The sequence below is a fragment of the Sturnira hondurensis genome, unplaced genomic scaffold, assembly GCF_014824575.4.
Source record: "Sturnira hondurensis isolate 20B ecotype Veracruz unplaced genomic scaffold, ASM1482457v3 Scaffold0006199, whole genome shotgun sequence".
Classification (NCBI taxonomy): domain Eukaryota; kingdom Metazoa; phylum Chordata; class Mammalia; order Chiroptera; family Phyllostomidae; genus Sturnira; species Sturnira hondurensis.
The window spans coordinates 437,387-456,690 of record NW_028078830.1 but is presented as its reverse complement, the minus strand read 5'-3'; the positions used below and the strand labels follow the sequence as shown (position 1 = coordinate 456,690).

Below are 19,304 nucleotides of genomic sequence, written 5' to 3'. Positions count from 1 at the left end.
TGTTCCTGAGCACTTTGTTGTTATTTGCATAAAATATTTTTTTACATCTCTTTATTTTCAGCTAATTTGTTTCCATGAAGATTTAGTGAGTCTTGTGGAAGTAGCATATGTTGTGTATTGGGGTTTTTGTTTTTTTTTTTTGATCTCAAGTTAAGCCCAACCAGACTTCAATTTATTTATTTATATATTTCTATAAATGTTTTTATTTTTAAATACAGTTGGCATACATCATGGTATTCATTTCATGATTTGAAATTGTGTAACTTACTAAGTGATCATCTCCACAAATCTCACACCCCTTTGACACCATTCATAATTGGTAGGATGTTATTGACTCTCACAGCCTGCACTTTACATCCCCGTGACTATTCTGTAACTGCCGGTTTGTACTGTGTAATCCCTTCACCTTTTTCACCCATCATGAGTATTATGATCATAATACATCAAAGTATTATGCTTTGCAGATGTTTTCTTTTAGTGTTTTGCATATATCATTTGATACTCTAAGGCTGCAAGGTTCCTTCAGAGAAATCTATTGCTGGTTTATGGGAGTGTTGTCCTTTCATGAGGAGTTTCTTTCTTTCTTTCTTTTTTTTAAAGATTTTTTTTTTATTTTTAGAGAGGGGAAGGGAGGGAGGAAGAGGAGGAGAGAAACCTCATTGTGTGGTTGATTCTCACACACCCCCTACTGGGCACTTGGCCCTCAATGCAGGCATATGCCCTGACTAGGAATCCAACCTTTTGGTTCTCAGGCCAGCACTCAAAACACTGAGCCATACCAGCCAGGGCCATGAGGAGTTTCTATTGTCTTCAGACTTTGAAACATTTTTTGCTTTTGATTTGTGACCTTTTTTTGTAATATGTCATGCTAAAATCCTGTTTGCATTGAATGTGTACAGAGACCTGCGGGGATCTTAAACATGGTTATTCACATTTTTTTTCATATTTCAAAGCCAGTCTTCAGCTTATTTTTAAATAATTTTTTGTGCTTCTGCTTACCCTCTTATTCATTTATTTATTATTGAGGAATATTTTTTAAAGATTTTATTTATTTATTTTTAGAAGGGAAGGGAAGGAGAAAAGGACAGAAATATCAATGTATGGTTGCCTCTCATGAGTCCCCTGCTGGGAACTGGCCTGCAACCCAGTCATGTCCCCTAATTGGGAATTGAACTGCGATTGTGTGGTTCACAGGCCCGTGCTCAATCCACTGAGCTACACCAGCCAGGGCTGTTTCTCTCTCATTTTCTCTCTTTTTCCATTCCTTTAAGACTCTGTAATGCATATATACCTTATCTCTATGGTGTTCCAAAATTGACAGAGGATGTCCTCACATTTTGTTTTACATACAATATTTTAAATCACCTGCCTCTGAGGTGATGTATTCATTTTTCTCCTTGATCTTGTCTGGTTTTGAAACTCTTTTGCATTTTCCATTTTATTCATTGTATTCTTCAACTTCAAATTTCTCTTTAATTCTTTTTATGATATCTTTCGCTCCAATCCCCATGTTTTATTTTTATTTATTTATTTATTTATTGTTTTAGGTTTTGTTTATTTTTAGGCAGAGGGGAAGGGAGGGGGAAAGAGAGAGAGAGAAACATTAATGTGAGGTGTCCTCTTCTGCATCCCCAATTGAGGATCTGTCTGGCAACCCAGGCATGTGCCCGGACTGGGAATCGAACTGGCAACCCTTTGGTTTTCAGGCTGGCACACAATCCACTGAGCCACACCAGCCAGGGCCCCATGCTTTATTTTTATATTTGTTTGTTTGTCATGGGTACTTGTGTATTTGCTTGTACCTCACCCTTCCTGAAGTTTTTTGTAATGATTTTTTAAATTATTTTTCAGCAGTTTTTATACCTCCATATTTTGGCTTAATTCACTTTAACATTGTAATGTTCATTTTGTGATTATTTTTTTGTGTGTTTCCCTTTGTCTTAGTGTTGATGTCTGATTTTTGATGAAGCAGTTACTTGTTTGCCCTTCATGAACCGATTGTGTATAAAGGAGTCATTTTATCTGCATATGCATACAAGGGTGCTTGGTAGGTGGTGTGATGTGTTTTGGGCCGATGGGAAGCTTCACTTCCCATTCTTCTTGCTGCCCCAGGACCAAATTCAGCATTGTAGAGACTGAAGGGGTCCTCAGTGGCTAGGGCTACAGTTTTCCAAATATTTTGCGGTCTCTGGATGCTTTGGTGGCACCAAATAGGCCACTAGAATCAATGTTAGCACAAACTCAGGGTCCCCCAGAAGGTCTTACCTTTGTGTTTTGAATCTATGCCCGTTTGCTGAGCCAGTCTTCCCTGCTGTTGTTTTGTGTAGCTCTTTGTATTATGCTCCACCTTGCTGCTCTTTGAAATAACTTGGGTCTTGAGCCTCTTCCCCTTTCCCGAGGGTGTTGCTTATGGTGGATACTTTTCTAATTTCATTGTAGGGTGTTGAATACTTATATTTTTTATTCTGCTGTCTTGCTGTGGTCACACAGAACTTTTTCTTTTGGATTTTTGGTCCAGAGTTATTCTAAGATTGGTGTTGGTTATTCACCTCTTCTGCTTTCTCTTTGGAGTTGCGTCATCAATATTTCACATAATTGCTGAATGGGTTGGAAACTGGAAGAGTCCTTTGTGTATCACAGGATAGTAGACCAGCCATGACAGATTGGGCTCACAGGAGGTCTGGCCGAGGGGGAGAGTTTCATCCCAAGGCTGTGTTAAAGCCTAATGAGGACCCTGTTGTCTTTAACTGTATTATGTCACAATTGCCAGTGGCCACGTGTTAATGAACTTGCCTTTTCCCTTTCTTGTCATATTACCAGTTTTTTCTTTGGTTTCAGTTTCTATCCTAACTTCCACCCACGCACAATCTCTTATCTCTATACCACAACCATTTCTCTGAGGAATCCTTTTGGTGTCCTCCACTATATTTTTGTTGACATTTTATTTATTTCTTTTTAGAGAAAGGGAAAAGGAGGGAGAAAAAGAGGGTAAGAAACATAAATGTGTGGTTGCCTGGCCCACACCCAAAAATGTGCCCTGACTGGAAATAGAACCAGTGAACCTTTGGTTCACAGACCAGCACTCAGTACACTGAGTCACACCAGCCAGGGTGGTGTGCTGTACCATTTTGATCAATGTATGTTGCACCTTGAATTATGTATATATTTCTTTACAAACCTAGCACAGTCTCTTCTCTACTGTGGTTGATTTTCATTGTTTTGGGTACATTTATATCCTCTACACAGCCTTATAAGAAAGCAGGAAGGGTTTTATAGGCAGTCCTTAAGAGAGGAAAACCTTATAAAGCCAGCCTGTCTTCCTTGTATCCCATCCTGTCCTAGTATCCTTCAATTAAGGAGTTTCCCATTATTATAGACAGGAGAGGCTTTTTTTGAATCTCTCGTTTGTCTTGGAAATCATCACATAGAATCATGCCAGATGTTACACATGCAAATTAATGATGAGAAAACCTCCCTATAGGTCACTATGTACTTCACTAGGTTTGCTTTTGTTTAGGTTGCTGCTGTGGAGTAGAGGATTTGGAGGCACCGACAGAACAGAATGTTACTGTAAGAGTCTCTAAGGCTATGAATCTGAAGTCAACACTGTCTTCCCAGAAGAGCCACCCCTGTGAGAGTTGTGGGTGTGTCTTGAGACACATTTTCTTCTCGGTTGACCAGCAGGGAGCCCAACAGGACTCAACACTGCTGAGGTGTGGGGCATGTGCAAAACCATTTTATTTCAGTGCACAGAGTCGCCAGCACCAGGAGCAGGACACAGCACAGAACTGTTTCATTAGCACTATGGACAGGGTCCCGTTATCAAAGTGCTGCAATTTCCATGTGTCGTGGAATTTTTGTACCTCTAGTCAGGTTGGAAAATGCTTCCTCATCAGCTCCAGATATCCTGCGCAACTGACTGCTTATACCAAACACAAGGGGGAAAAAATCTCTAAGTCCAGAATGACTTGTCGCACTGCAAAATATTACACACCAAGAGAGTGCAAGAAAGCCATTGGCTGTGATGACACACTTGTTGAGGACCAGAGATTCCTTACTGGAAGAAGGTGTTTTTTGTGTTCTGAATGTGGAAAGTCCTTTACCAAAATTTCTGCCCTCCATGTTCATCAGAGAGTTCACACTGGAGAAAGGCCTTATAAATGTGGTGAATGTGAGAAATCTTTCACCACTTGCACTGGTCTCCTTCATCATCACAGAGTTCACAGTGGAGAAAGGCCTTATGAATGTGTTGAATGTGGGAAATCCTTTACACAGAGCTCTACCCTCCGTCGTCATCAGAAAGTTCACACTGGAGAAAGGCCTTATGAGTGTGTTGAATGTGGAAAATCTTTTACTCAGAGCTCTACCCTCCGTCGTCATCAGAAAGTTCACACTGGAGAAAAGCCTTATAAATGTGATGGATGTAGTAAAGCCTTTACCCGTAGCTCTGACCTTCGTAAACATCACAGAGTTCACACAGGGGAAAGGCCTTATAGTCATGGTGAATATGGTCAATCTTTAACCAATAGTTTTAACCTCCATCGTCATCACAGAGTTCACACTGAAGGAAGCCCTTACAAGTGTGGTGAATGCGGAAAATCTTTTAACAGTAGATCGGGTCTCCTTTATCACGAGAAAGTTCACACTGGAGAAAGGCCTTATAAGTGTAGTGAATGTGGGAAATCTTTCACTGGTCACTCTGTTCTCCGTCATCATCAGAAAGTTCATACTGGAGAAAGGCCTTATAGGTGTGGTGAATGTGGGAAATCTTTTACACAAAACAATATCCTCCGTCGTCATCAGAAACTTCACAGTGGAGAAAGGCCTTTTAAGTGCGATGAATGTGGGAAATCTTGTAGCAGTAGCTCTGACCTCCACGAACATCAGAGAGTTCATGCTGGAGAAAGGCCTTATGAGTGTGCTGAATGTGGGAAATCTTTTAAGCAAAAACATACATTTCTTTCTCATCACAGAGTTCACACTGGAGAAAGGCATTATAAATGTGGTGAATGTGGGAAATCTTATACCAGTAGCTCCGCCCTCTGTGTTCATAAGAGACTTCATACTGGAGAATTTCCTTATAAGTGTGGTGAATGTGGGAAGTCTTATACCAGTAGCTCTGCCCTCCGTGTTCATCAGAGAATTCACACTGGAGAAAGGCCTTACAAATGTGGTGAATGTAGGAAGTCTTATATCACTAGCTCTGCCCTCCGTGGTCACCAGAGAGTTCACACTGGAGAAAGGCCTTATGTGTGTGGTGAATGTGGGAAATCTCATGCCAGGAGCTCTGACCTCCGTAAACATCAGAGAGTTCACACTGGAGAAAGACCTTATGTGTGTGGTGAATGTGGGAAATCTTTTATAAGTAGCTGTGGCCTCCGGTATCATTACATAGTTCACACTGGACAAAGGCCTTATGTGTGTGGGGAATGTGGGAAATCTTTTACCCATAGCTGTATCCTCCGTAATCATCAGAAAGTACACACCAGAGAAAGGCCTTACGAGTGCAGTGAACATGGGAAATCGTGTACCTGTAAGTCTGCCCTCCATTTTCATTAGTGTTCACACTGGATAAAGTACTTATGAGAGACAGTAAATGGAGAAATCCTCTATGTATACCAGTTACCTTAATTTTCATCACAGAGTTCACACCAAAGGAACGCTAATGAGTGGTGAATGTGGGGAATCTTTCATCTGTTGCATTAACTGTCATTGTTATCAGAGACGACACACATGAGCAGTTTGATGGCTGCAGGGAATGTGAGAATTGTTTTATCGGTAACCTTCATTTTCCTGAAAGACTTCACATTGGAGAAAGGCCTCATGAATGCAGTGAAAGTGGGAATTCCTTTTTCTGTAGTAGTCCCCTTGGGTAGTCCCCAAGTAACCCTTCAGAATGGTCTTATGCCTGCAGTGAATTTGAAAAATGTTTTTCTTGTAGCAGTGAAGAGTTTATACTGTTGAAATGCAGCTTGAGTGATGTGAATATGAGACGTGTTTAAACTATAACCATTCTCTTCATTATCATTAGAGAATTCACAAGATCTAAGCTCCTAAAAGTTAAGGGAATTTGGGAAATGTTTTATTATCTATCCGTTGCCTTTGTTATCTTCTGAGAAGTTACACAGGAGAAACATTTTTATATACAAGAAATATGAGAATTTTTTCTATAGCACAATCTTCCATTATATTCCCAGTTTCACTCTATTGAATATCCTTGTAAGTAACAGAGATGTGGGGAAATGTTTTCATTTCTTATCAGAGAGTTGACAGAGGAGATAGACCTTATGATAACATGAAATGTGGGAATTCTTTAATCTTTTTTTTTAAGTCAATAAATATTTATTGAGAGTCTACTTTGAACAAAACACTGATTGGCAGAAGATTTTCTTTTAAACATACCATTTTCTTCTACCCAGGAAATAACAAACGTACAATAAAGACAAGTCAAAAGTGATTATTCTTGAATAGAAGGCCAAGCAGTATGCTTATAAAAGTGTAGAGAAGGGAAATTAATTCCAAATGAGGGAAATTCATGTTCCCTCAGACTTTTTGGAGGCAATATGATTTATTTTTTTAATATAATTTTTATTTAATTCTTGTTCACGTACAGGTTTCTGTCTTATATTCCCAACCCTGCCCGCCCCCCTAATCTTTTTTCCATAAGCATGTCAATCATAGTTCACACTGGTAAAAGATTCAAGCATGAAGTGAACCTGGGAAATCTTAGCCATGAGTCTTTAGCCTTTTGATGTTGGAGAGGTCTCACTTTGTAAAAGATTAGATTGTAGGAAATGTATTTTTTTTTCAGTGTAATGATACTGAAAAAAAACTTTGTGAAAATGTCTGAGATTAATTTTATATGCTTGGTGTGGATATGTCTCAGAAATTTAATATTTAAATTTTGAAGTAACTAACAAGATACGATCTAAACTAATGTTGCATTTGTGCATTCATAATTATATGTATGAGGGCTGCATTCCCCCACTCTAACAAAATGTTGACTTGTTTAATTTTTATAATTATAGCTCTTTTTATATGTTTGTCATGTCCTTTTTGTTGTTCTAGTGGTAGAACATCATGTCCTTATCTAAGGACTGATGAGCACTTTCCAGGAGTGTATGTTATGGGGATTTGTTTTTAGTATATTCTGTACTCACATACTTCACCTATTGTTTTAAAATTTAGGGCTACTCTCCTTAGAAAATAGGAGAATGAAACAACAAAGATTTATGTTGTAATGTCACCCGTTTTCACTCCTTGAAAAACAAATAATTTTTGTTTCATGGAATAATTATTTTTATGGAAAAATTGTTTTTAGTAGTGGAAAACAAATCAAATTATTTGGATCTTTTTGCTGTACAGAATGTGTAGGTACATATATATGTTTTTTTTTAGAGTAATCTGCATTATTAACACACTTCTTTGCTTTTGTAAATTCAGTCATTAATATAATAATTTTTGCTTTTTAGTTTTCAGCCCTTTCTGTGGTCTTTCATCTGAGGTTGCTGGGCTGCAGCAGGACTTGAATGTGCACCAGGTGGTATGAGGACCAGGGGGTATTTGTGGAACCTGAAACCTCTCCCAGAAACCAAAAACAAGAAAACATGATTAGACTCCCCATATATTGGCAGTGCAACTGGATTTAAATCTTAGAATATTGATTATTTATAAGGTTACAGGAAAGTGATTCACCCTATAGGTCTCAGTATTTTCCTGTGTAAATAGGGATAAAAAGCACCCTTGCCCTGGGTTGAGTGGCACAATGGTTTGAAAGTTGTCCCACAAACCAAAAGGTTGTGTGTTCAATCCCTGGTCAGGGTACATGCCTGTGTTTTGGTCCAGTTCCCCAGTTAGGGGAGTGGGGGAGACAAGCAATTAATGTTTTTGCACTTGGAGATATCTCTCCCTCTCTTTCTCCCTTCCTTACCCTTTCTAATAACCAGAGAATAAAATATTTTTAAGAAAGAGCATCCTTCATCCCTGAATGAACATTTTCCAAGTCTTGCATTTTGATCATTATTATTTTTTTTAAATATTTTATTTATTTATTTTTAGAGAGAGGGGAAGGGAAGGAGAAAGAGTGGGAGAGAAACATCAATGTGTGGTTGCCTCTCATGTGTCCCCCACTGGGGACCTGGCCTGCAACCCAGGCATGTGCCCTGACTGGGAATTGAGCCAGTGACCCTTTGCTTCGCAGGCCTGCGCTCAATCCACTGAGCTACACCAGCCAGGGTGATCATTATTATTATTATTATTTTTTAAATCCTTACAGCACCCTGGGAATTACTAACTGTTATTGTACTTTTGGGAAAAATAGGATGGAGAAGAGGAAGGGGTTTTTCCAAGGTCACAGAGCAGACAATTGTCAGATTCAAGTGTCTGGATTTGAACAAGTGAGTCTGACTCCAGGGCTGTGGACAATCTACCATAGCATATTAGGCCCTCAGCACAAGGCAGGAAGACAGCAAAGGCCAGGGACAAGAGAAACTCCGCTAGCTACTGTTTTCATTGTTTTAATTATAAGTTTTCTGCATTTTACTGGTGTCTAAGGGTGCTTAGCATTTGCACCACACTCTTCATGGGAACCCTATGGGTCGTTTCCAGTTGTCTCTCCGGGTGAAACTACTTTGAGCCTTAGCTGTGTTTTGTCTGCCTGCTTTTTGAGCTTAGTACACACAGGTCAGCGCTAATGAGGCCCAAGTGATTCTCGGCTGACTCTTTCTGCACATTTACTTATCTTTTGCATAACAGGCTAGGACATTATACTCTGGTGAATATTATCCACTCTGACACTTCAACTATTTTTTTGTACATGTTGCTGGTAGGCACTCTGCAATATTGAGGACAGGTTGGTATGATACCTGGGATATGTTCAGACATGATGCTGGAGACCTATTGTATTGTTATCTGCTTAGTGGAGTGTTCACTTATTCTTCGTATAGGAAACTGTCCTTTTGATCCTATACCACGTGAGTGTCCAACCTGTGGCCTGCAGGCTGCATGTAGCCCAGGACGGCTGTGAATGTGGGCCAACACAGAGTGATAAATTTACTTAAAACATTATGAGATTTCTTTTTTGTGATTACATGTTACAATGTATTTAATGTGTGGCCCAAGACAACTCTTCTTCCAGTTTAGACCAGAGACGCCAAAAGGTTGGACACCCCCGCTACTCTGTCAAGTACTGGCTGGATGAAGAATTGAGACTCTCCATGTTTTTCCTGCAGCCCTGACCATTTTAAGCAATGACATTCCCCTTCCCACCCTCCCGCTGTCTACCTCAGAGATACTTCGTTACATACAGGTCCTTCTGAACAAAGTGAGATTCTTCTCCTGAGTGCTCAAGACAGGCCAATCGGCCAAATCAGGTTGGGTGTGTGTCTGCACGGCCTTACTAGCATTGTTATGGCTCATTGCTTTTCCTGAGAACAGGACAAGAGTACAGCATTCTTGGTGATGTTTGCAATTTGATCTTAAGGTATGTTCCTAGCAACACAATCCATCTGAAGTCACCTGGTGGCATGCATGGACACTGTCTGAAATTGACCTCTTTCTCCCTTTATTTCATCCTCCCTGGTGTCAATAGAATGCCTTCAATTTGTGCTGAATCTCTGAAGCCCTTCTAAGTGTTTCTGATTATCCATTTTCCACGTGGAGTAGCCCTCAGCAGTCCTTGTAAGTTACCTGGGACTTGAGCATTATTTTGATGTCATTGCATTTCCATGGTAACCTATCACTAGTCGTTAAGTCACACTGATTTTCCCAGTTATTTGAAGAGATACAAGTATACTTTTTAGGATGCATTGTATACAAGAAAAATTGTGTAGATCATGTTCAAGGGAACAATAACCATGGGCACAGCTATGTCCCCTAAGCAGATATCATGTGTCAGGTCATTTGCAGGCACAGTTCAGTCTCGTATTAAACTCTCAGGTCATCTGCAGCCTTTAGCTTTAAGTTTATTCACATACTTGTTTATATTGCTGCTTGTATTTTACAGCTTTTTATTGATGTGTTTTTCAAGTGTGTCCTGGTGTGTCACTAAATCATACAGAAAGTTTGAATCTTTTTATTTTTTTACACATTTTATTGATTATTTTATTTCAGTTGTTCCAATTGTTTTACCTCTGTCCCATTGCATCCTGTACCCTTCCATCCAGCAATTCCGCCATCCAGTCCTTTCATGTCCGTGGGTCATGCATATAAGTTCTTTGGCTTCCCCATTTTCTATACTATTCTTAACCTCCCTCTGTCTATTGTCTATTTTGTACCTATCATTTTTGCTTTTTAATCACTGCATATTTTCCCCTTCTCCCTCCCATCTGATAACCCTCCAAATTATTTCCATACCTATGATTTTGTTCCTGCTCTGGTTGTTTCCTTTGTTTTTTTGTTTTGCTTTGTTTTGTTTTAGATTCAATTGTTGATAGTTCTGAATTTGTTGCCTTTTTAATGTTCATAGTTTTGATCTTTTTATTTTTAAAAAAATATTTTACTTATTTTTAGAGAGAGGGGAAGGGAAGGAGAAAGAGTGGGAGAGAAACATCAATGTGTGGTTGGCTCTCATGTGTTCCCTACTGGGGACCTACAACCCAGGCATGTGCCCTGACTGGGAATTGAACCTGTGATCCTTTGCTTCACAGCCCCCTGCTCAATCCACTGAGCTACACCAGCCAGGGCTGGTCTTTTTCTTAAATAAGTCCCTTTAACACTTCATGTAATAAGGGCTTAATAATGATGAACTCCTCTAGCTTTACACACTCTGGGAGGCACTTTATCAGTCCTTCTACTTAAATGATAGCTGTGCTGGATAGACTAATCTAGGTTGTAGGTCCTTGCTTTTCATCACTTTGAATACCCCTTGCCAGTCTTTTCTTGCTTGCAAAGTTTGTTCTCAGAAACCAGCTGATTGCCTGTTTTGGGGCACTCCTTTGTAGGTAACGCTTTTCTCTGCTGCTTTTAAGTGTCTCTCTTTAACTTTAACTTTTGGCATTCTAATTATAATATGTCTTGGTGTGATCTTCTGTGGGTCAAACTTGTTCGGGACTCTGTGTGCTTCCTGGGCTTGTATGTCTATTTCTTCCACCAAACTAAGGACATTTTCTTTCATTATTTTTTCAAATAAATTTTCACTTGTCTGTGCATGTGTGTGGGAACTATTAATTAATAGTCAAAGCCTACAGATTTATTTCTTGGGCACACCCATGGTACGACCCCAGCAGCCTGTGGTCTTGGGGTGCTGGTCTCAAACACAAAGATCTTAGAAGTAGCGCAGCCCTCTGTGGGCTGAATTTTCTCAGCTGCTCTGGGTCTTCATGAAGCTTGTTGTCCAGACCATTGGCCAGGACTTGGCTGTGTTTTCCATCCTTCGCATCCTTCTGTCTGTTCAAGAACCAGTGTGGAATCTTGTACTAAGGTGGGTTCTGCACAATGGTAATCACCCGTTCTACCTCATCCTCTCTGAGCTGTCCTGCCCTCGTGGGGAGGTTGATGTCTGCTTTCCTGAACCTCACATGAGCATATCTTCACCCCACACCCTTAATTACAGTGATGGCAAAGGCTGTTTTCCATTGTGCATCAATATAGGTATTGAGTACTCACAAACTGTGTTGGAATTTCTCAGAAATCACTAGAGATGTGGCTGCAGTGACGTGTAGGCCTCCTGTGGAAGGTCTCAAATGATTTTTCACTCTCCTACTCTTTCTCTTCTTTGGGCATCCCTATTATTCAAATGTTGGCACGTTTGGAGATGTCTTAGAGACTTCTTATAGTATCTATTCTTTTGAATTCTTGTTTCTTCTTCATGTTCTGGTTGGATATTTATTTCTTCCTCGTGTCCAAATCCTTGACTTGAATCCTGCTCTCTTTCCTGCACTGTTGGTTCCCTGTTGATTTTTCTTTATTTCACTTAGTGTAGCCATCATCTCTTTCTTTATGTTGTTGCTGTACTCAGTGAGTTCTTTAGCATCCTGATTAGCAATGTATTGAACTCTGCATCTAACAGATTGGTTATGTCCATTTCATTTAGTTCTTTTTCTGGGGTTTTGTTCTGTTCTTTCACTTGGACCGTAATAATTCTTTGTCTCTCCTCAATTTTGCAGCCTCCTTGTGTGTGTTTCTGTGTATTAGGTGGCACTGCTTTGAATCCCTGTAAGAGGCACCCATTGGGATGAATGTGACTTCTTTAAATCCTTGATTGTCATACTTCATTACAGCTTGATTTCCAGACAGTTGAGGTTTTTATTTGTTTTGAGATATAGTTGTGATTCTCTTTGTGGTTGGCTGAGAAGTGAGGCGTGTCTACCTATGACTCCATCTTAACCAGATGTCTCATTAGTTCTTTATTGCTTTCAATCGGTTACGTCTACCCATTGTTGAAAGGGGAATATGTAAGTTGTTTAATATTGTTGTGTTGTATTTTCTGGCTTTAGATTGTATAGGTTTGCTAAAAATACTTTGGTGTCTGTGGTTGGATGAATAGTAATTAAAATTGTTGTCCTCTTGCTGAATTAACTCCTTTTTCATTTTATCGTCAACGTTTTCATCTTGTAACAGTATGAGGTTTCTTTTCGTCATATAATATTTTAGCTACTCCTGCTCTCTTTGTTTTTATCTGTATGGAAATTTTTTATATCTTTTTATTTTCAACCTATTTGTTTCTATAAATGTTTTTCAAGATATTTTATGTATTTTTAGAGGGAGGTAAAGGGAGGAAGAAACATGATATGCAAGACAATTATCGATTGGTTGCCTCTTGCACACCCCACCTGGTGATCTGGCCCACAACCCAAGTGTCTGCCAGGACTCAGATTTATGCCCAATGCACTGATCCACACCAGCCAGGATAAGAAGTAGTTTTATCTCATTGTGGATAGAAGAGTTCCTGGTAGGTGATGTGTTTTGAGCTGAAAACAAATTTCAGTTGTCATTCTTCTTGCTCTCCCATTAGGGGAGGTCAGATTGCTGAAGATTTTAGGGTCCTCAGTGGGCAGGGCAGCAGATGTCCAAATATTTAGCGACCTGTTTAAAAGATTTTGACGGCAAAGATTGCTGGGGATATACTGATGTTATTCATTCATGATGTTGTAGCCAAGGGGATTTCTCTTGATATCCATGCTGAGAACTCTACAGGCTCTTTTGAGATGAAGTTTTTGGGAAGTTGTAGACATTATTGAAAATCCTGAAGTTCTCAGAGACGATGGTTTCCATGGTGATTCACAGACCAGGTCACTAGAGTCCACAGTAACACATGTGCAGTGGGGTCAGTGGAAATTCACCCTTGATTTTGAATTGAACCATCTTTGCCAAGACTCCCCCACAATTCCTTCTGTGTAGTTCTTTTACACTGCACTTATGGCTGTTTGAAAAACTGGTTTCCTAAGCATTTTCCCCATTTCTCCAGGGATGTTCCTTATGATGGATAATTTTCTAATTATTTTGGAAGGCAGTTGAAAATCTGTATGTTTTATTCTGCCCACATTATTCGTCACTAATATAGATTGTTTTCCTTTGGTTTATTTCTGCTAAGTTATGCGACATCAGTGCTGGATTTTCTTCTGTTCTGATTTCTCTTTGGAGTTGAATCGTCAGAGTTTCATGTAATTGCTTAACTGGGAGGGAATTTCAAGAGTCCTGTGTGTATCACAAGAGGGACCGGAATCCAGTCATCACAGGATGAGCGCACAGAAGGTCTGGTGTTTGTGAATGGCGAGCATTAGATGCAAGGGCTTTTTAAAACATAATAAGGAACATGTTTTCTTTAACTTCTAATTTTGTCACCATTGTCAGTGGCCACATATTAATCTTTTGGTCCCTTCCCAGTGTTGGCAGTATTTTTTTTTTAAGGGAAAGAGAGAAACATCAATCTGTGACTGCCCCTAGTTTACCCCCCTACTGGGCACCTGGCCCACACCCAGGCATATGCCCCAAGTGGGAATCGATCCGGCAACTCTTTGGTTTATGGGCCGACACTCAATCCACTGAGCCACACCAGCCAGGGCTGGTTGTCTTAATAGGTATCATTTCTAATCTGATATCCACCCAGGGCTAAACTCAGGCTCTCTGACCTCTACACCACAACCATTTCTCTGAGGGGTCCATTTGCTGTGCTCTCCAACTTTCGTCAATGCCTGTTTCACCTTGAAGTGTGCTCATGTTCTATGCGAACCTTGCACAGCATGTGCTCTGCTGTTGATTATCATGGTTTGAGGCACATTCACATTCCTCTGCAAAAGCTGACAGCACCAGCAGGAAGGGTTTTGCGGGCAGCTATGTCAGAGGGACAGCTTCTGAACCCTCTCTTCCTTGTGTCCCGTCCTATCCTAGTGGCCTTTGTTTCATGAGGTGCCCATTATTTAGTCATTACTGCTGTAGTGATGCACAACCCCACTTTTTCATAGTCTACGTCAGTTTCTGGGAAACTGTCACATAGAATTATTCTTCGATGTGAGAGATGAGCATCTGTGATGAGAAAATGCCCTGCGCTGGCTGGTGTGGCTCACTGGATTGAATGAAGCCCTGTGAACCAAAAGGTTGCTGGTTCATTTCCCTGTTGGGGGACATGTGTGTGTTGGGGACTGGCTCTCCAACTGGGGGTGTTGGAGAGACATTCGTTTGATGTTTCTCTTGCACATTGATGTTTCTCTCCTGACCTTTCCCTCTCTAAAAATAAATAGACCATTTTTTAAAAACTCACCCTGATGCCCTGGCTCATGTAGGTTGAATGCTGGCCTATGAAACAGAGGGTTACCAGTTCAATTCCCAGTCAGGGCACATGCCTGGATTGTAGGCCAAGTCCCCCGTGGGGGTCGTGCGAGAGGCAACCACACATTGATGTTTCTTTCCTTCTCTTTCTTCCTCCCTTCCCCTCTCTAAAAATAAATAAATAAAATCTTAAAAAAACCAAAAACCTCACCGTGAGTCACTGTATTTCACCAGCATTTGTTTTTCTTCATGTTGCTGCTGTGGACCAAGGACGTGTTGGGACCCATTGAACAGTGTGTTTCTATAAGAGTCTCACAGACTCCCAGCTCAGCTTTGCCTTCCCAGAAGGGCCCCCACTGTGAGAGTTGTGGACTGATCTTGAGAGACATTTTCCTTTCTTTGACCAGCAGGGAACAGAAGTTAAGGCCAAACTGCTGAGGTGTGGGGCACACGCAAAACCGTTTTATCCTAGTGCGCTATGTGGCTAGCACCAGAAAAGGGGGACACAACAAGGAATTGTTTCACAAGTAGTGTGGTCAGGGTCTCCCTTGCAAAGAGCTGCAATTTCCATGTCTCTCCGTGTATCATGGAATCCTTGTACCTCTAGTAACATTGGAAAACACTTCCTCATTAACTCAGGACATCTCAAGCAACTGGCTGCTCATACCAGCTAAAGGGCAAAGGAAATCTCTAACTTAGAATGACTTTTCAAAATACTAAGTATTATTACCCCCCCTCCCCAGAGAATGCAAAAAAATTATCAGCTGTGTCCACACACAAAGACAGTGTTTTGTCTTGTTTTTAAGATTTTATTTATTTTTTTTTATAGAGGGAAGGGAGGGAGAAAGAGAGGGAGTGAAATATCAATGTGTGGTTGCCTCTTCTTCACCCCTTACTAGGGACTTGGTCTGCAACCCAGGCATGTGCCCTGACTGGGAATCGAACCAGCAACCTTTTGGTTTGCAGGCCTGCACTCAATCCACTGAGCTACACCAGTCAGAGCTAAAGACAATGTTTTGTGTTCAGTGAAGGTTGGAAATACTTAACCATGATCCCATCCCTTCATGATGGATCATCAGAAGGTTCACACTAGAGAAAGGCCTTATGAGTGCAGTGAATGTGGGAAATGCTTTATATAAAGATCTGCCCTTTGCCCTGGCTGGTGTAGTTGAGTGGACTGAATGTCACCTGCAAAGCAAAGGTTGCTACTTGTTCGATTCCCAGTCAGGGCACATGCCTGGGGTGCAGGTCAGGTCCCCAGTTGAGGGTGCATCAGAGGCAACCACACACTGATGTTTCTCTCCCTCTCACCCTCTCCCTTCCCATCTAAAAATAAAAAACATCTTTACAAATAAAAGATCTGCCCTTCACCAACACTATCAAGTTCATTCTGTAGAAAAGCCATATTTGTGCAGTAAATGTGAAAAAATGCACACGAGTAGCTCTGTCTTTTTCATCTTTGAATTGTTCACAGTGGATGTAGGCCTTTTGAAGGCAGTGAAATCAGGACATTTTTGTAATGATCTCTGCTCTCTGATATCAGAGAGTTCACAAAGGAGATAGGCTTTCTGAGTGCAGTGAATGTAGGACATCCCTTTTCTGTTGTAGTCACCGCCTTTGTCATCAGTTCACCCTGGGGAATGGCATCATGCCTGCAGTGAATGTGGGAGGTCTTTTCTGTATATCAGCAATTTGCATTATTATGAGAGAGTTTACCTTGTAGAAATGTGTTCAGTGCTTTGAGTGTGGGAAATTTTTTTACCAGTAGCTATGATTTTCATGTTATGAGAGAAATCACAAAAACTAATTTCTTGTAAGTTTAGGAAATTTTGGAAGTCACTGCTTCCTGCACCTGCACATAGATGGAGTGACCCATGATGCAGGTGTGTGCCCTGACCCACAGTTAAATTTGCATCCTTTTGATTACTGACTGAGCGCCTCCCTCTGATCTACACTGGTCAAGGTTCTGTCCCTCTTTTCCTCCCTCCACTTCCCCTCTAGAAATAAGTAAGCAAATAAATAATTCTTGAAAAACATTTATTCAGTGTCAGACCATTTTATTTGGCATTCAACAGCATGGGTGCAAAAAACGATAGTAAAAACTTTCTTGGAGCGTTTAACACTTTCTACAGAAGAGGAACTAAAATATTCTGTTCTAAATTTACTCACAATCCCGGTCCTTGAGTTTTTTTGCCCATTCACATGAGATTTGTCTAAAACATGTCTTCTTTGTAGCAGCCTGACTCTGCCACCACAGAACTTGCCTGGGGTCACGGGTCTGTTGTAACCTGTAGCTTCCCTGGCTCTCCCATCCTGCTAAGCTGTGTTTCTGGGCAGGACTTACAACCTGTGCCGTGGCCTTCCCTGCCTTGGATTCCTGGATTGGCCAAATGTTGGTCTCCATCAGCGGAGGAGCAAGAACTGCCTCCAAAGGTTCCTCCTTTCATGGGTCCAAAATCTGAAGATTGATTGTTGTAATTGCCAAAAATCATTGTATCTTGTACCACCTCCAAACTCCCATCATCACCAAATCCGTTATAGCCATCCCCACTGGCACCATATTCACCACTACCACCATAGCAGCCACCAAAGCTATCTCGGCCACTAAAGTTGCTTCCATGACCAATGTCATGTGCACCAAAACCACCCACATGACCACCTCTGAAGTTTCCAGAACCACTTCTCCATCTAGGGCTGGAGAAAGCACTAGCCATCTCTTGCTTAGATGGGGCTTTTATGGGTTCACAGTTGGACTTCTAAATGGCAACCTTGTCTACACAGGCACGGTCACCAAAAGTTACAAAAGCAAAGACTGTAGTAGTTATGTCACTCTTCTGTTAGTTACGACTTCAATAACTTCACATTTCCACATTGTTCAAAAGTAGTCTGTTAGGTGGTTCTTTCAGTGTCTTCTTTGATATCATTGACAAAGGACTTCACAGTTAAGGGGGCACCAGGTCTGTGAAAATCCTTTTTTTAAAAAGTTTCACTTACTTATTTTTAAAGAGCATAAGAGGGAGAGAGGGGGAGAAAACATGTGTGTGTTGCCTCTCATATGCCCCCAGCTGGGGATCTGGCCCACAACTAGACGTGTCCTGACAGGAAGCAAGCCAGCAGCATCTGGATTCCCACACCAGAGCTCAACCCACTGAGCCACAGCTAAGCAGGGCTAGGGAACTTGCCCTTGAGAAAGGCTCTTTGGTTCCACAACTCTTCCACCTCATATGGCCACGTATTCTTAGCTGCATCCACCTCCACAGTGGCACGTGTGACAAACTCCAAGCCTCTGTAGCACTTGGTGATTGGATCTCTCCTCACATAGTCTGTGAGTGTTCGCCATTGCTCAGCGTGGCTCCTCAGTCCCTCATCACATGTTTCAAATCTCAAACCTCCAATCAAGTGCTTCTTCAGCTGCTGGGCTGTTAGGGAGGCTCTGAGATTTGAAGACTGCAGGAGGGAGAATTTAGTGATGTTACTTAGCAGTGTCCACCAGCAGACAGTGTGAGTATTTGTTTTCTAACTGCTGAAAACAATTATGTTATTTAAAGTTTTATTTACTTTTTAGAGAGAAGGGAGGGAAGACAGACAGACGGAGAGAGAAACATCCATGTGAGATAAACATCAATCATTTGCTTCTTGCCCTCTTACAACTGGGGACCTGGCCCACAGCCCGGCCATATTCCCTCACCAGGAATCAAACAATGACCTTTCAGTTTGCATACTGGCACTCAGTCCACTGAGCAACACTGGCCAGGGCCAAGAAGAATTGTGTTTGCACATGAAATTTCTCACTGAATTTTCTGAGACAAGATGTATTTTTAACTTCCGTGAATATTAACATGTCCTTGGAAATAGTGGTTATGTACAAAATTTACATTTGTACCAATGGCTTTCATATTACCATCTGTGAAAGTTTGGAAAGTGGGCATGTGAATGTGAGAAAGATGTTTAGGATTGGTGTATTTCTTCACCTTGCAGGGAAATGATCATTTTACTTCTCAATGTAGTGATATTTTCTGCATGGGGACTAGAGGTGATTTCTGTTAAAGAGTTATGGATCCCAGAATGGTGCGGCTCAGTAGATTGAGTGCTGGACCGCAAACCAAAGGGTTGCTGGTTGGATTCCCAGATAGGGCGCAGGCCTGCCTTGTGGGCCAAGTCAGTAGAGGGCACTTATGAGGCAAGCACAAACTGATGTTTGTCTCCCTCTCTTTCTCCCTCCCTTCTCCTCTCTAAAAAATAAAGAAAAATCTTAAATTTTTTAAAAATAAATATGATCTTTAAAAAATGAAATTAAATTTATAAAAACAATTATGGAATAAGGAAACGATGGAACATTATTAATGTTGATGAGTGGATATACAATGTTCATTATTTAAGGAACAATATGAGAAAATGCACTATGCAGCCAGAGAACAGATGAGGCCCAGTGGGTTTTGTATTAAGGGAACTTAGTTCTAAGAATGACAGGACTAACTTGAGTTACTGCTCTGCTGAACTACATTGCTCTGGAAATGTAGAAAGGTATTATCTTTCTACAATGTATGGGTAATTTTCATTCCTAAGAACTTGAAGAAAAACAGTGAGGTGGGAAACAT

The 19,304-nt window shown here is 40.9% G+C and overlaps 1 protein-coding gene and 1 pseudogene across 1 annotated transcript in view; one reads left to right on the top strand and one right to left on the bottom strand.

The window, feature by feature from the left end:
- LOC118988215 (zinc finger protein 501-like) overlaps window positions 1-19,304 on the top strand; it is a 90,775-nt gene that overhangs the window by 5,871 nt on the left and 65,600 nt on the right. The window lies entirely within an intron of this gene.
- Window positions 11,189-17,420, bottom strand: LOC118988210 (40S ribosomal protein S18-like; annotated as a pseudogene).